Source organism: Diabrotica virgifera, chromosome 6 (genome assembly GCF_917563875.1).
Source record: "Diabrotica virgifera virgifera chromosome 6, PGI_DIABVI_V3a".
Lineage (NCBI taxonomy): Eukaryota > Metazoa > Arthropoda > Insecta > Coleoptera > Chrysomelidae > Diabrotica > Diabrotica virgifera.
The window spans coordinates 8,443,885-8,457,993 of record NC_065448.1 but is presented as its reverse complement, the minus strand read 5'-3'; the positions used below and the strand labels follow the sequence as shown (position 1 = coordinate 8,457,993).

The following is a 14,109-nucleotide window of genomic DNA, read 5'->3' as shown; positions in this document are numbered from 1 at the left end:
AATAAAAGACTAGATCAAGAGTCCAAGACTAGCTAAGTCAGACTGTGTCCATAAATCATAAATGTGTCAATTAAGTGTAAAAAATGTAAAATGCCCTCAAAATGTTCAAATTGTTAATTGTAAAAAATAAAGAGCTGGTTCTTAAGAACAAACGATATTAATTTGTATTATATTCTTTTTTATTTATATCCGCCTTGGACTCCAGAAGATGACGTGCTTTAACTATAACCCTGGCCACCAGGTGCTCCGAACGTCGGTTTTCATATTATATTGGTGTTCAGCAACCCCAAAAACCGCTCGAGCAATCTGTTTGCATCAATTTAGTCCGAAAACACTCGAAACTCAAGAATATGACGTGCATAGTAATCACCCCGGGCGGTACACGTTCCTATTGTCGATTCTGATGTCATATTCGTGTTCAGATACCTAAAAAACCCCCCTAGTAATCTGTTTGCATCAATTTACTCCGAAAACACTCGAAACTCTATATTCCGGTAGGTGTGAGTTGACGGAATTAATTAAAAATAATAAAAATAAGTTAACGACGAACAGTAAAATATTTATTTATTTCGGTAACAAAAAGGTGTTTTGCTTAGGTCTCGGAAGAGGGTCGACTGTTAGCGAGAGTCGGGTGTGTCCGCGTGGTTCACATGCTGTGAAGAGACTGTTAAGAAAGCCACAGACGCTAACCTGTTTGTGTTTCTACCCTCTGACCAGATGGGCAATAAATTTTTTAGATCTGGAGTATAAAAACAGAAACACTTCTGCAGTTTTAAAAGGAATGCATGTCCAAAGTGAGTTGTTGACATAATGGTCTGATATGATAATTAATTTATGGGGAATTCAGTTTGTTAAACTGAACACACCAAAAACATATGGTTAAGGGATGCATTTCGTTTCGTAAAACCATGTCTTTCTTAGCATCTGGTTTGTATATTAATGGTGACTTTTATATGACCCATATTATTTCGTTTTGAGAAAAAATATTAAAATTAAAATTAGCACAAATAGTAATTAAAGCGTATCGTTATGAAGATGATGTGCATATCAGCCTCTCTGGGTATTGAATGCCCAGATTGTCGGTTCTGATGGCATATTCGTTTTCAGCAAGCCCAAAATCCCCCTGAGAAATCTGTTTGTATAAATTTAATCCCGAAAATCCTCGAAACTCCAGAAGATGACGTGCATGTAGTTAGTAGTCACCCTGGGCAGTAGATGTTCCGATTGTCGGTTCTGACGTCACATTTGTGCTTAGCAACCCCAAGACCCCGTAGTAATCTGTTTGCATCAATTTAGTGTCGAAAATCCGAAAGCCCTCGAAACTCCAGAGGATGACGTGCCTTGGCAGTGACCCTGGGCACCAGTGTTCCGATCGTCGGTTCTGATGTTATATTCGTGTTCAGCAATCCCAAAAACCCCAAAAATTTGGCAGGTATATTCGACCGGACTGGGAGTAGGTTGTTATCTACGTCATGTGGAACGTAAAGATACATACAACCCTAAATTTTCACTTTTCTATCACTAACCGTTATTTTTTAATAGCCATTTAAATATTTTACATCTATATAAACAAAAGAAAGTCGTGTTAGTTACCAACACATAACTCGAGAACGACTAAATAGATTTTTATGAAATTTTCCACGTATATTCGACGTCAGACGACCGGACTGAAAATAGGTTGCTATTTATTTTTCATATCCGTACGTCATAACGGGGGCTGCCCCCCTAATATATTTTTTTATTTTTTTGGTCAAACTGTTTTTTCTTAATTTTGTGTGATGTGGAAGGGAAAGGTAAATACAACCCTAAATTTTCACTTTTCTATCTTCAACCGTTATTTTTTAATAGCCATCTAAATTTTTACATCTTATATATAAAAATCAATTGCTGTTCGTTAGTCTCGCTAAAACTCGAGAATGGCTGGACCGATTTGGCTAATTTTGATGTTGAATTATTTGTGGAAGTTCAGGGAAGGTTTATACGGTTTTATATAGTCACTTTAGTAGCCACCAAAAATGTTACATCTACATATATGTATAAAATGATGTTTTTACAGTGTTTGTTGCCATACTTCTCCGAAACGACTTGACCGATTTTTATGAAATTTGGCAAGTATACTCGACCGGCTGGGAGTCGGTTATTATCTATATTTCATACCCGTACGTCATAAGGGGGTTACCCATGACGCCATAACTCTCACAATAATGACGTGAAAAATATGAAATTAAGTAGGTATACTCTGAGCAGAATCGTACTAAAATTTTTTCTCTAGCGCAATCGGTGTCCGAAATACAATATCTTAAGCCGTAGAAATATTATGAGGACAGAAGAAGAACGAGCAACAAATTCCATCGAAGAAAAGTGCAACTTTTTAACTTTTGGACTTATATTGGGCAAAATATGATTTTTTTAATTTTTCGAAATTTTCAAAAAATATCTCTAAACCGAACTTTTCTGACGAACGGCAAGCAGGAGAAAAGTTCTGAGCACACGAGAAGAACAAGCAGCACATTATAAAATTTTATTTAATTTTAATTAATTTTATTTAATTTTATTTAATTTAAGTATTTTATTTATTTCCGTCTATTTTATTTTATTTTATTTCTTTTTATTTAATGATATTTAATTTTATTTTGATTAATCAACACCTATATAGTTGGACAACCCCGAACCCAATTATAAATACAGGGTTATTTTGAATGTAGATAAAATAAAGCTATAAAGAATAAGGTTATATTCATTATAAAATAAACAAAAAGATTGTAAGTGTTGCACTACAAACTTTATTTTGTTACTTCTAACTAAACTTTATTACTTCAAACTTCATGTGTAATTAATTAAAAATAATAATAAAACCTCATAGTCCTGTCGCCAGGGGGTACAATTGCCTCCTTAATTCAGATGGACTTACCCAAGTTTTCTTTATGTATTTTGACCCGTAGAACACGAATTTTTTGGGTAACAGTCGATCCGGATGTCGATAAGATTGTTATAAACAAAGAACTTGAGGAATCACATAACAGCGATTTGTCGCAAAACAAAACATTTTTTTGTATTTTTTGGCTCATCCTAAGCAAAAAAAGTTTTTTCGTAAGATGCATAGTTTTCGACATAAACGCAGTTGAACTTTCAAAAAATCGGAAAAATTGCAATTTTTGAACTCGAATAACTTTTGATTGAAAAATAAAATAGCAATTCTGCTTACCGCATTTGAAGGTTCGAGTCAAATTCTATCGGTTCTGATTATTTGCATTGCTAAAAATTAAGTTTTTATTTGTTAAACAAAGCTATAAACACATAGTGTTTCCCGTGCCCAATGCATGCGTTTTAATGTACGTAATATACGTAGAAATTCGGTATGCGCGCCTACTCGTTCGATTTCAAATTAGAAATGCATTGAAAACATCATTCGATCACTATGTGTTTATAGCTTCGTTTAACGATAAAAAAATTAATTTTTAGCAATGAAAATAATCAAAACCGATAGAATTTGACTTGAACTTTCAAATACGGTAAGCAGAATTGCTATTTTATTTTTCAATCAAAAGTTATTCGGGTTCAAAAATTGCAATTTTTCGATTTTTTGAAAGTTCAACCGCGGTTATGTCGAAAACTATGCATCCTACGAAAAAACTTGTGAAAATTTTTTTTGCTTAGGATGAGCCAAAAAATACAAAAAAATGTTTTGTTTTGCGAAAAATCGCTGTTATGCGATTCCTCGAGTTCTTTGTTTATAACAATCTTATCGACATCCGGATCGACTGTTACCCAAAAAATTCGTGTTCTACGGGTCAAAATACATAAAGAAAACTTGGGTAAGTCCATCTGAATTAAGGAGGCCGTTGTACCCCTACTGGCGACAGGACTATCATTCACATCGAGAAATTTTTGTTTATTAATTACGGATTCCTTTTGTTTATTTTAAGTTTATTGTGTACAAAAGTTTATTTTTATCTATTGAGGCAGTACGAAGTCTTCCGGGTCAGCTAGTGAAATTATACATTTCCACCCATTTTTATATAGTAGACTTCTTTTCCTGGTTTCATCGTTATCCCGAATACAATGTAAAAAGTTGAAAGTCTCTAGGTGCTGTATTTAAAAATCGATTTATTTTTTCCTAAATGCCCCGTGCCCCGGTCTAATAGATTTATATAAATAATAGATTAAACTATGTCACGTCGCCCCTCTAGATCATTGCTTCTTAAATTCAAACCAATAAATCATAACATTGCGTTATAATTAAATTTTTTATCAAATCAGAATTGCTGTAGTAACGGACTATAATTTATTATATAAACTAAAGATAGTACTATCAATTATAATTGATAAACTTTAAAAGATACATTGGCATTATAGGAAGCTGTGGAGTGTCCTGTTTCTTTAATCATTTTGTTATTTTTAATTTTACGACCAGCGGCAGTGATGCAATGTGTATTTAAAACACACATGTGCCATTCCACGTTCCACAGAATAATTGTTGCGATTGTTCTGGAACATTCTTGAAGCGGTTGCTTTGATTTAAGACCGCTATACCGTGTGTACCAAAAAATTAATTCAAACTTTTAATATGTAATTATCGATATGTTAATGTTATTTCAGCAAAATCAACAATTTTTATGAATTTTGGCAGTTACTTAAAACTACGACTACATGTCGTTGCTCTTGTACCCCTTTCAATAAGACAGGGCGTTGAACTTGGTACTATTTCATTGAAGTTTTGTTATAAGATCTCATTTATGTTAGCTTTTTTTATGATTTTTGTCATGGGATAATGTTGCATAAGTTTGGGACTTGCTTTATCGACTTGAACTTTATCTACTTTGTTTTTCGTAGAAATCTACGAAAAACTTCATATAGGTGTAAAAATTCCTAAAATTAAGGAAACACCTAATTCATTTTAACCCATGTGTATTCAAAAGAGCACATTTTTACTTATAGTAGGGTAGGCAAGTAGATATGCTAAATTTGCGGTTACTCGAGCGTTGTAGGTTATATAGGGACCTATTGGGTTGTGAAGATTAGGTCCTAAACCAAAAAAAGTTAAGTTTTCCATTTTGGTGGGGGACTTTCAATTTAATTTAATTTTCCATTTCCAACAATCGTTTTTTCGATTATAGCGCCATCTATCCATAATTCGAAAAAATGTATCACAATGTAATAAAAGTTGTTTATTTTTACGTAAGGAATCCAAGTCTGCAATAAAAATGAGGCTCCTATTTAAGTTTTTAAAGTACCACCGATAGTGTCATTGGATTGATTTTTAAAAAATATTGAACACGTATTTTTTAGTTTTTCGATCTGACGTTCATTTCGCGAAATATTCGCTTTTTGTGAAAGTGTGTGACTCACCCATTTTCTTACGCCCCGTTCAAATCGTCAAATTTTTGAAATATACACTGTTTTCCATGTACAGTATTTCTCATGATCATCTTTCAGTGCGTCACAGTTTTTCGATTTCTTTCTAACGCATTAAATTGTATGTGACAGAAAAAAAGGCACGTCGGTGATTACATTTCGTCGGTGACATTTTTATAACATTTATTCTAGTTATTCTAGTTGTCGATAGATGGCGGCATAATAAATTTTTTTTTTTTTAATTAGATAATAATATAACAAATATAATCTGTATAATTTATAAGACTATACAAATAAAAGAAAATACCATTTTATAAATGCAAGAAACACATTTGATTTGTTTTTATTCCAAATTGAAAATAAAATGTGACAACTGTCAGATTTAACTAAAATGTCATGTTAGAATAAATGTCATAAATGTGTATTATCACGGACTTACCCTTTTTCCTATCATTTGTTACGCACTGAAAAATGATCATGAAAAGGACAATACTTAATTTACCTTATCTTAATCTGACGATTTCGAGTTTTTCTAAGGATACATAGATAATACTGGGTAAACTTTTTTTCATTATCATCTTTCAGTGCGTCAGTTTTTCGATTTCTTTTTAACGCATTAAATTGTATATGACAGAAAAAAAGGCACGTCTGTGATTAGAGACATTTATAATATTTATTCTAGTTGTCGATAGATGGCGCTATAATAGAAAAAAAATATTTACGAATTATATACTTAATATATCTACGAATATAATCTATACAATTTATAAGACTATACAAATCAAAGAAAATACCAATTTATAAAATCAATAAACACAACTGATTTGTTTTTATGCCAAATTGCAAATAAAAAGTGACAACTGTCAGATTTAACTAAAATGTCATGTTAGAATAAATGTTATAAATGTGTATTATCACGGACTTACCTTTTTTTCTATCATTTGTGACGCACTGAAAAATGCTCATGAAAAGGACTATACAATACACAGTTTCTCCCCATGTGATTTTCTGCACTCGAGTCAAAACTGCAAAAATCCCCGCTTGGGCTCTCCTACCATTAATTGTAACTTAAATAACACACACCTCCAATTATGGATTCACCAATCTTAAAACTAGTAGGAAAACCTGTCTCAAATTTATTTGACTAATAGCAAGTTTTGGGTGTAATCGATTTCTAACGATTTGGGTGGTTTTGATTTGGACAAATCCTATTGGCAGTTAAGATAGCAGCATATTATCATGCACGTAGCGAATCCAGCACGTAGCGTTTAGTGAAAGGCCACACGGGCGATAATTTACGGCGCCGTAAGTAGTAAACCTGACGAGGCATTTGACTAACCAATTGTAGATGAAATAGGGAGTTAGTCAACCAATGCCTCGTGTTTACTGCTCTTACGGCGCCGTAAATTATTGCCCGTGTGGCCTTTCGCTTAGTTTCCGAAAAATATTGATTTTAATGGCTTTAAATATGAACAATTCACACTGTCAGGAACGTATCGTATCAGACATCTCCAGGTTTTTCGGAGACTACGCTACGTGCTGGAAACGATCCGTGCATGATAATATACCGCGACCTTTAAGGGAAAAGGCGCAAAATGTCGCTTGTCAAAATTTTCAATGTGTGTTAAATGTATTAATTTTTTTGAATCCTGAGAAAACTAATAATTATTTTTGAAAACTTTAAACGCAGAATGAAAGATTACGTTATTACCGAGGGCCTCAATGCCCTTAGAACAAATAAAAAGTTTCTTTTGAATGAAATATTTGCAATTAAAAATCACTAAATTTTCAGTAGTAATTGCACAAGAGCTTTAAAATTTTTGAAATTTTCCAGAGTGACACTTTGACAGTTTTAATTTCACAAGCCGAAGGCGAGTGAAATTATGTCAAAGTGTCACGAGGGCAAAAATTCTATATTAATTTTAGAGATCGAGTGCAATTTGTTGCGATTATTTCATGAATAAAACTGTCCAAAACCAAAATTTTATTGTAATTTATTTATATAAGTACAAATTAGTACTGTTAAACACACAGTTGATATAAAATATTATACGGTTGAAAGTCATCACTTTTATAACTTTTAAAACATTAATTGTCATTAATCTCACTGAATGTATTTCTTCGTAACAACGAAGGGCATCTGACGTAATATACTTGACGACGGGATATTATCAAAAATTATCACCTTAATTTGCATTTCTGTAGCTTTCTATTGGTCAGAATCTCCTATGAATGAACTAATCAGTAGTAATTGTACAAGAGCTCTAAAATTCTATATTAATTTTAGAGATCGAGTGCAATTTGTTGCGATTATTTCATGAATAAAACTGTTCAAAACCAAAAATGTTTTGTAATTTATTTATGCAAGTACAAATTAGTACAATTAAACAAACAGTTGTTATAAATATTAATTTGACGGTTGAAAGTCATCACTTTTATAATTTTTAAAACATTAATTGTCATTAATGTCACTGAATGTATTTTTTCGTAGCAACGAAGGGCATCTGACGTAATATACTTGACGACGGGAAATTATCAAAAATTATCGATTTAATTGAGATTTCTGTAGTTTTCTATTGGTCAGAATCTTCTATGAATGAAATAATCGGGTATAATATCACAAGAGAGTGAGAATAAATTGAAAATAATGCGACAGATTTTCGAAAATTTTTTGTCTGGCAATAGACACGAGAGCCCGCAGGACTCGAGTGGCTATTGCCCAATAACAACAAATTTTAGTAAAAATAAAGCATTATTTTCTTATTTATTTTTACTGTCGTGTGATATTCGTAAGATTATTTTTTAATACGTATATTATGGGTATTTTCTTAAATGTGACAGTTGTCAAAACTAGGAAACTGATTGCCATTAAACAGAAACAATCTACTTAAAAAAATTCTATTGGTAATTTTCTACAGTAGATAATTCTCAGTATAATTTTAATCTGATTGGACAGAATTAAACACGTGATCAAATATCTTACTATACGATTGGAAGTTAAAATCATCAAAAAATAATCGGGTATATCACAAGAGAGTTAGTCTAGGCGCCAGAGGGGTCACTGTGTCATATTCAATTCTGATGGACAAACTCAACGGTTTCTTATGGATTTTTGGCTGCTGATTACGAATTTCGAGGGGGGATTTCGATTCGAGTGGTCGAAAAATTGATATAAACAATTTAATTGTTTATAAATTGTTTATAAGGCTCTGGCTCATAAACTAAAAGAGATAAAAAAAATGTTTCAAATAAAATTTGTTCCCTAATAAAAAACGAGGTAACAACCGTTTACTAAACTTAAATCCGACAATTAGAACTCAAGATATTTAGTATGGTATAAATAGACCCAAACCTAGACATCCAAAGTGAAAGTTATCCTCCAACACCAAATTGTTCTATATGGTCCACATAATGTTCAGAAAAAAGTCACACCATTTTCAGCGTCTGGTTGGGGGGGAAGGGGGGGGGGGGGAGAAATTGGTAAAATCGTAGCTTTTTACGTTTTTCGTCAATATTTCTAAAACTGTGCGGTTTAGCATAAAAAACCTTCTATACAAAAATGTTCTACATTATATTTGAAATAAAAAAGATCCAATACATAATCCTTCTAACATGAACGGTTCAAAAGTTACGGAGGTAGTATAGTATAATTGGTCCAAAAAAGGCCTAACCCAGACATCCAAAGTAAAAGTTTTCCTTCAACACCAAATTGTTCTATATGGTCCACATATTGTTCAGTAAAAAGTTACACCATTTTGAGCGTCCGGTTTGGGGGGGAGATGGGGGAAAAGTCGGTAAATTAGTAGTTTTTTTAAGTTTTTCGTCAATATTTCTAAAACTACGCTTTAGCAAAAACAATGTTCTATACAAAAATGTTCTACGTGAAATTTAAAACAAAAAAGGTCCTATACATAATTGTTATAAAATCAACGGTTTCAGAGTTACGGAGGGTAAAAAGTGGAGGTTTTCGATACTTTTTATATTCTTTGGGCAATTTATAGAAATTTTCTTTAACAGGATTGTGTTTTGTAAATAAAATTTGCTATTTCAGTGGCCGATGATATGCTAGTGATAAGCCCTTGAAGAAACGTCAACCTCACTACCCAAAATCATCATCAATTGCCCAGATAATATAAAAAGTATCGAAAACCTCCACTAAAGCATAGTTTTAGAAATATTAACGAAAAATGTAAAAAAAAACTACTAACTTACCGACTTCTCCCCTATCTCCCCCCCCCCCAAACCGGACGCTCAAAATGGTGTAACTTTTTACTGAACAATATGTGGACCATAGAGAACAATTTGGTGTTGAAGGAAAACTTTTACTTTAGATGTCTGGGTTAGGCCTTTTTTGGACCAATTATACTATACTACCTCCGTAACTTTGGAACCGTTCATTTTAGAAGGATTATGCATAGGACCTTTTTTATTGCAAATTTAATGTAGAACATTTTTGTATAAAAGGTTGTTCATCCTAAACCTCATAGTTTTAGAAATATTGACGAAAAACCTAAAAAACTACGAATTTACCGACTTCTCCCCCTCTCCCCCCCCCCCCAAACCCGACGCTCAAAATGGTGTGACTTTTTTCTGAACATTATGTGGACCATATAGAACAATTTGGTGTTGGAGGATACCTTTCACTTTGGATGTCTGGGTTATGCCATTATTTGGATCAATTATATCATACTAATTGAAAAATTAGTGCACAATGCAAATTGAAAATTGCAAAATAAGTATTTTTCGAAGCTTTATCGATCGTAACTCGGCTTCTACGCATGCAAATAAGTCTTAGAAGGTGTCGTTTTAAAGCTTAATTAACAGGCTTCCAAACAAAGTTTGTTAAATTACTTGATCTTCATTTGTTTTAAAGTTATAGCCGTTTGAAATTACAATTTTCTTAAAAATATTGTACATTCATTTGTTTATAAGGGTTTCAAGCAAATTTGAGCTATAAACATTTATACTTTAATGAACAATAATGATAGAAAAACTCAAAAGGAACAATTTGAGGTTATGAAAATGTTCATAAGTTTATTTTTGGCCAAGATGTCGATATTTTAATGGCGCGCGCTGTGAGGCGCAAGATCGGCTCACCGCGTAAAGGTTCACGCGCTAACTTCTTGATGCAAATTATAATTTCTATGTATTCATACGTTATCTTCATTTTTCATTTTTGAAGATCCTAATAAAATTTTATCATATAATTCTTATAATTAAATCATCATACTGTACCTCGTATCACCTTTCATTCTATTTACATTGTCTTCTATTTTTTGCACCAAATGAGAAAAAAACATTAAAAACTAATATTTCAGAAGTGTAACTAAAAAGTAGGTTGATATTATTTATTAATACTATTTTTACAAACATTTTTTTCATGCATCTGCAAATCTGCATAGAGATATACAGGGAATATCAGCTTTTTACATCTGCATAAGTTCTTAGCGAAATTTTAACAGTTACATGGTGGTACAAGTCTGTTCTTGTAGGCAGTAAAACTAAAACTTTTTGAGGCTTCAGAGTCTAATTATCTATATGATATCCATATAAAGTGGATCTAGTTCTTTTGCAGCATCATCAAGGCCCGTCAATTGTGTGTATGCCGCCACATCATAAATGCTCGTTTTATATGCAATGATGATGCTGCAAAAGAACTCGATCCATTTTTATATGGATATCACATATTGGCTCATTTTCATGCGTAGAAGCCGAGTTACGATCGATAAAGCGTCGAAGAATACATACTTACAAGACTGTGAGCCAATCTTGCGCCTCATAGCGCGCCATTAAAATATCGACATCTTAGCCAAAAATAAACTTACGAACATTTTCGTAAGCTCAAATTGTTCCTTTTGAGTTGTTTTATAATTATTGTTAATTAAAGTATAAATGTTAAAGCTCAAGTTTGCTTGAAACCTTTATAAACAAATTAATGTACAATTTTTTTAAGAAAATTATAAATTCAAACGGGTATAACTTTAAAACAAATAAAGATCAAATAATTTAACAAACTTTGTTTGGAAGCCTCTTAATTAAGCTTTAAAAGGACACCTTACAAGGCTCATTTGCATGCGTAGAAGCCGAATTACGATCGGTAAAGCTTCGAAAAATACTTATTTTGCAATTTGCATTGTGCACTAATTTTACATTATCTTGAGTTCTAATTGTCAGATTTAAGTTTAGTAAACGGTTGTTTCCTCGTTTTTTATTATTGAACAAATTTTATTTGAAACATTTTTTTATCTCTTTTAGTTTATGAGCCAGAGCCTTATAAACAATTTATAAACAATTAAATTGTTTATAACAATTTTTTGACCACTCGGATCGAAATCCCCCCTCGAAATTCGTAATCAGCACCCCAAAATCCATAAGAAACCGTTGAGTTTGTCCATCAGAATTGAAAATGACACGGTGACCTCTATTTGGCGCCTAGACTAAGTGAGAATAAATTGAAAATAATGCGACAGTTTTTCGAAAATTTGTTGCCTGGCAATAGACACTCGAGCCCGCAGGGCTCGAGTGGCTATTGCCCAATGACAACTTTGAGTAAAAATGAAGCAATATTTTCTTATTTATTCTTACTGTCGTGTGATATTCGTAAGATTATTTTTTAATACGTATATTAAGGATATTTTCTTAAACGTGACAGTTGTCAAAACTAGGAAACTGGTTGCCATTAAACAGAAACAATCTACTTAAAAAAATTCTATCGGTAATTTTCTACAGTAGATAATTCTCAGTATAATTTAAATCTGATTGGACAGAATTAAACACGTGATCAAATATCTTACTATACGATTGGAAGTTAAAATCATCAAAAAATAATCAGTTTAATTTTTATTTCTGTAGCTTTCTTTTGGTCAGAATCTCCTATGAATGAAATAATCTCTTTTATTTTCACCCCTGTAACTTATTAAATAAATATCGTAGAAGTTTTCAGGGGCCCTCAGTAATAATGTAATCTTTCATTCTGCGTGTAAATTTTTCAAAAATAATTATTAGTTTTCTCAGGATTCGAAAAAAATTAATACATTTAAAACACATTGGAAATGTTGAAAGGCGACATTTTGCGCCTTTCCCTTTAATACTTATTTTGGAATAAGTAGTTTTATTTTAAACAGGAAATTAGACATTTTTGTGAATTTAATCAAAACAAAACAATATTATGTTTGTTGACGAGGTTACACACAAAGATATCAGTAGTGTTAAAGCTTCATTACTTCATTCTATAATACAAGTAACTAAAATATAATATACATATTATGAAATTTTTTTTTTAGAAATCTTATCAAATTATTATTTTAATACTTTGTTTAGGTTTAGTTAGAGGATGTATAGATACATTTTAACTCAATTTAAATAAATATGTGGTTTATATTGGCAATACGTTGAAGAATTAGATCATGGTACACGGTCATCAACATATTATAGGGTGTTTCTTAGTCATTATTCGATTCGGAATAGCACAGTTTTTACACATAGCTTTCCATTTTTTACTGGTGGATTCTATTCTTTCCTATTTAAGGCACCTACTTCTACCTAATATTTTGCCAGGAACTGTTTCGTCTTCTTGAGTAGGTACTTGTTTTACTCTTTTATTCATTTCCTTGTACTCTTTCTACTGTTCATTCATACTGTTTTGAATTAACTCTTTGTACTCCTTTTCTTTTACTTAATCGTTTTTTCAATGTCTCAATTTAATTTACCATCCTTTTTGTCTTTTCTCACTAGGACTTCTTCCTCAAAGTCCATTTAGCTCGCTGTTTTTGATTACCGTAGTTTCCGAGGTTCTTAGGTGGCTGAACCAAACAACACAACTTTTAGCCATAAATTATAGTTCATCTTTGTCCAGGGCTACAATCACTTGATCATCAGTGAAAAGAAGGCTGTACGAGGTAGGTCTCCTCACTCTCTTGTACTTCCCGTAGTCCTAATGTTAAATAAAACTATGGAGTTGCAATAAGTATCTGTAATAATCACTATTACCTATTACACTTGTTAACAATATAATATTTGTGTATCAAAAACTAATCTACGTGATAGCGAATCATGAACTAAAAAGGGGTTCGCCTTGAAAAACATGACCGTCGGCTACCTGACCCTTTTGTTATTTTCCCTTTCTGAAATCCAAAACTCGGTGCTCCATGTTATCAAGTATAACTTCCAATACAGGGTGTACAAATATATTTGACTGCAATCCATTCCAGAGCAGGATATTTTCCACCTTCTCGAGGCTTCGTTTAGATATATTTTAAACAGATCCTGAGTCTTCTCTTTCCTCGTCATTTTGTTTTTATGTGATAATACATATCTGTCACTAACGCTTTATGTTGTTTGCTTTTAAATAGAATAGAATGTATAGAAATCGGCTAACTAGATATATGTATGTTAAGTACAGTTGATTATTCGGTTGGAGTTGACTATTCCTAATTTGAGTCGACTCAAACGGCTGGTTTTAGTAAAAGTTGATCGTAAATATAAAATGAAGATTTTTATTCAACATTTCCTAGTAAAAGTAGACTCCAACTAGAAAAAGTATACTCTTCCCAATGCCATTTAGTAAGAGTTGATTGTTTCACAACATAAATTAGTAAGAGTTGATTCTTTCACAACACAAACGACCGATTCTAGAAATAAAATGTTACTGGATATGTTCAAATCGTGATAAGTAACCGTGAACAGTCAAAACAAAGAGATGCGCACTCATCAAAAAAGCACGTGGGATTCTACATTTACTGAATCGATCCAGGA

General features: G+C 32.3%; 1 protein-coding gene across 2 annotated transcripts in view; it reads left to right on the top strand.

Annotated features, from left to right (window-relative positions):
- The window catches only part of LOC114332014 (procollagen-lysine,2-oxoglutarate 5-dioxygenase), a 117,874-nt gene that overhangs the window by 18,340 nt on the left and 85,425 nt on the right, over positions 1-14,109 (top strand). The window lies entirely within an intron of this gene.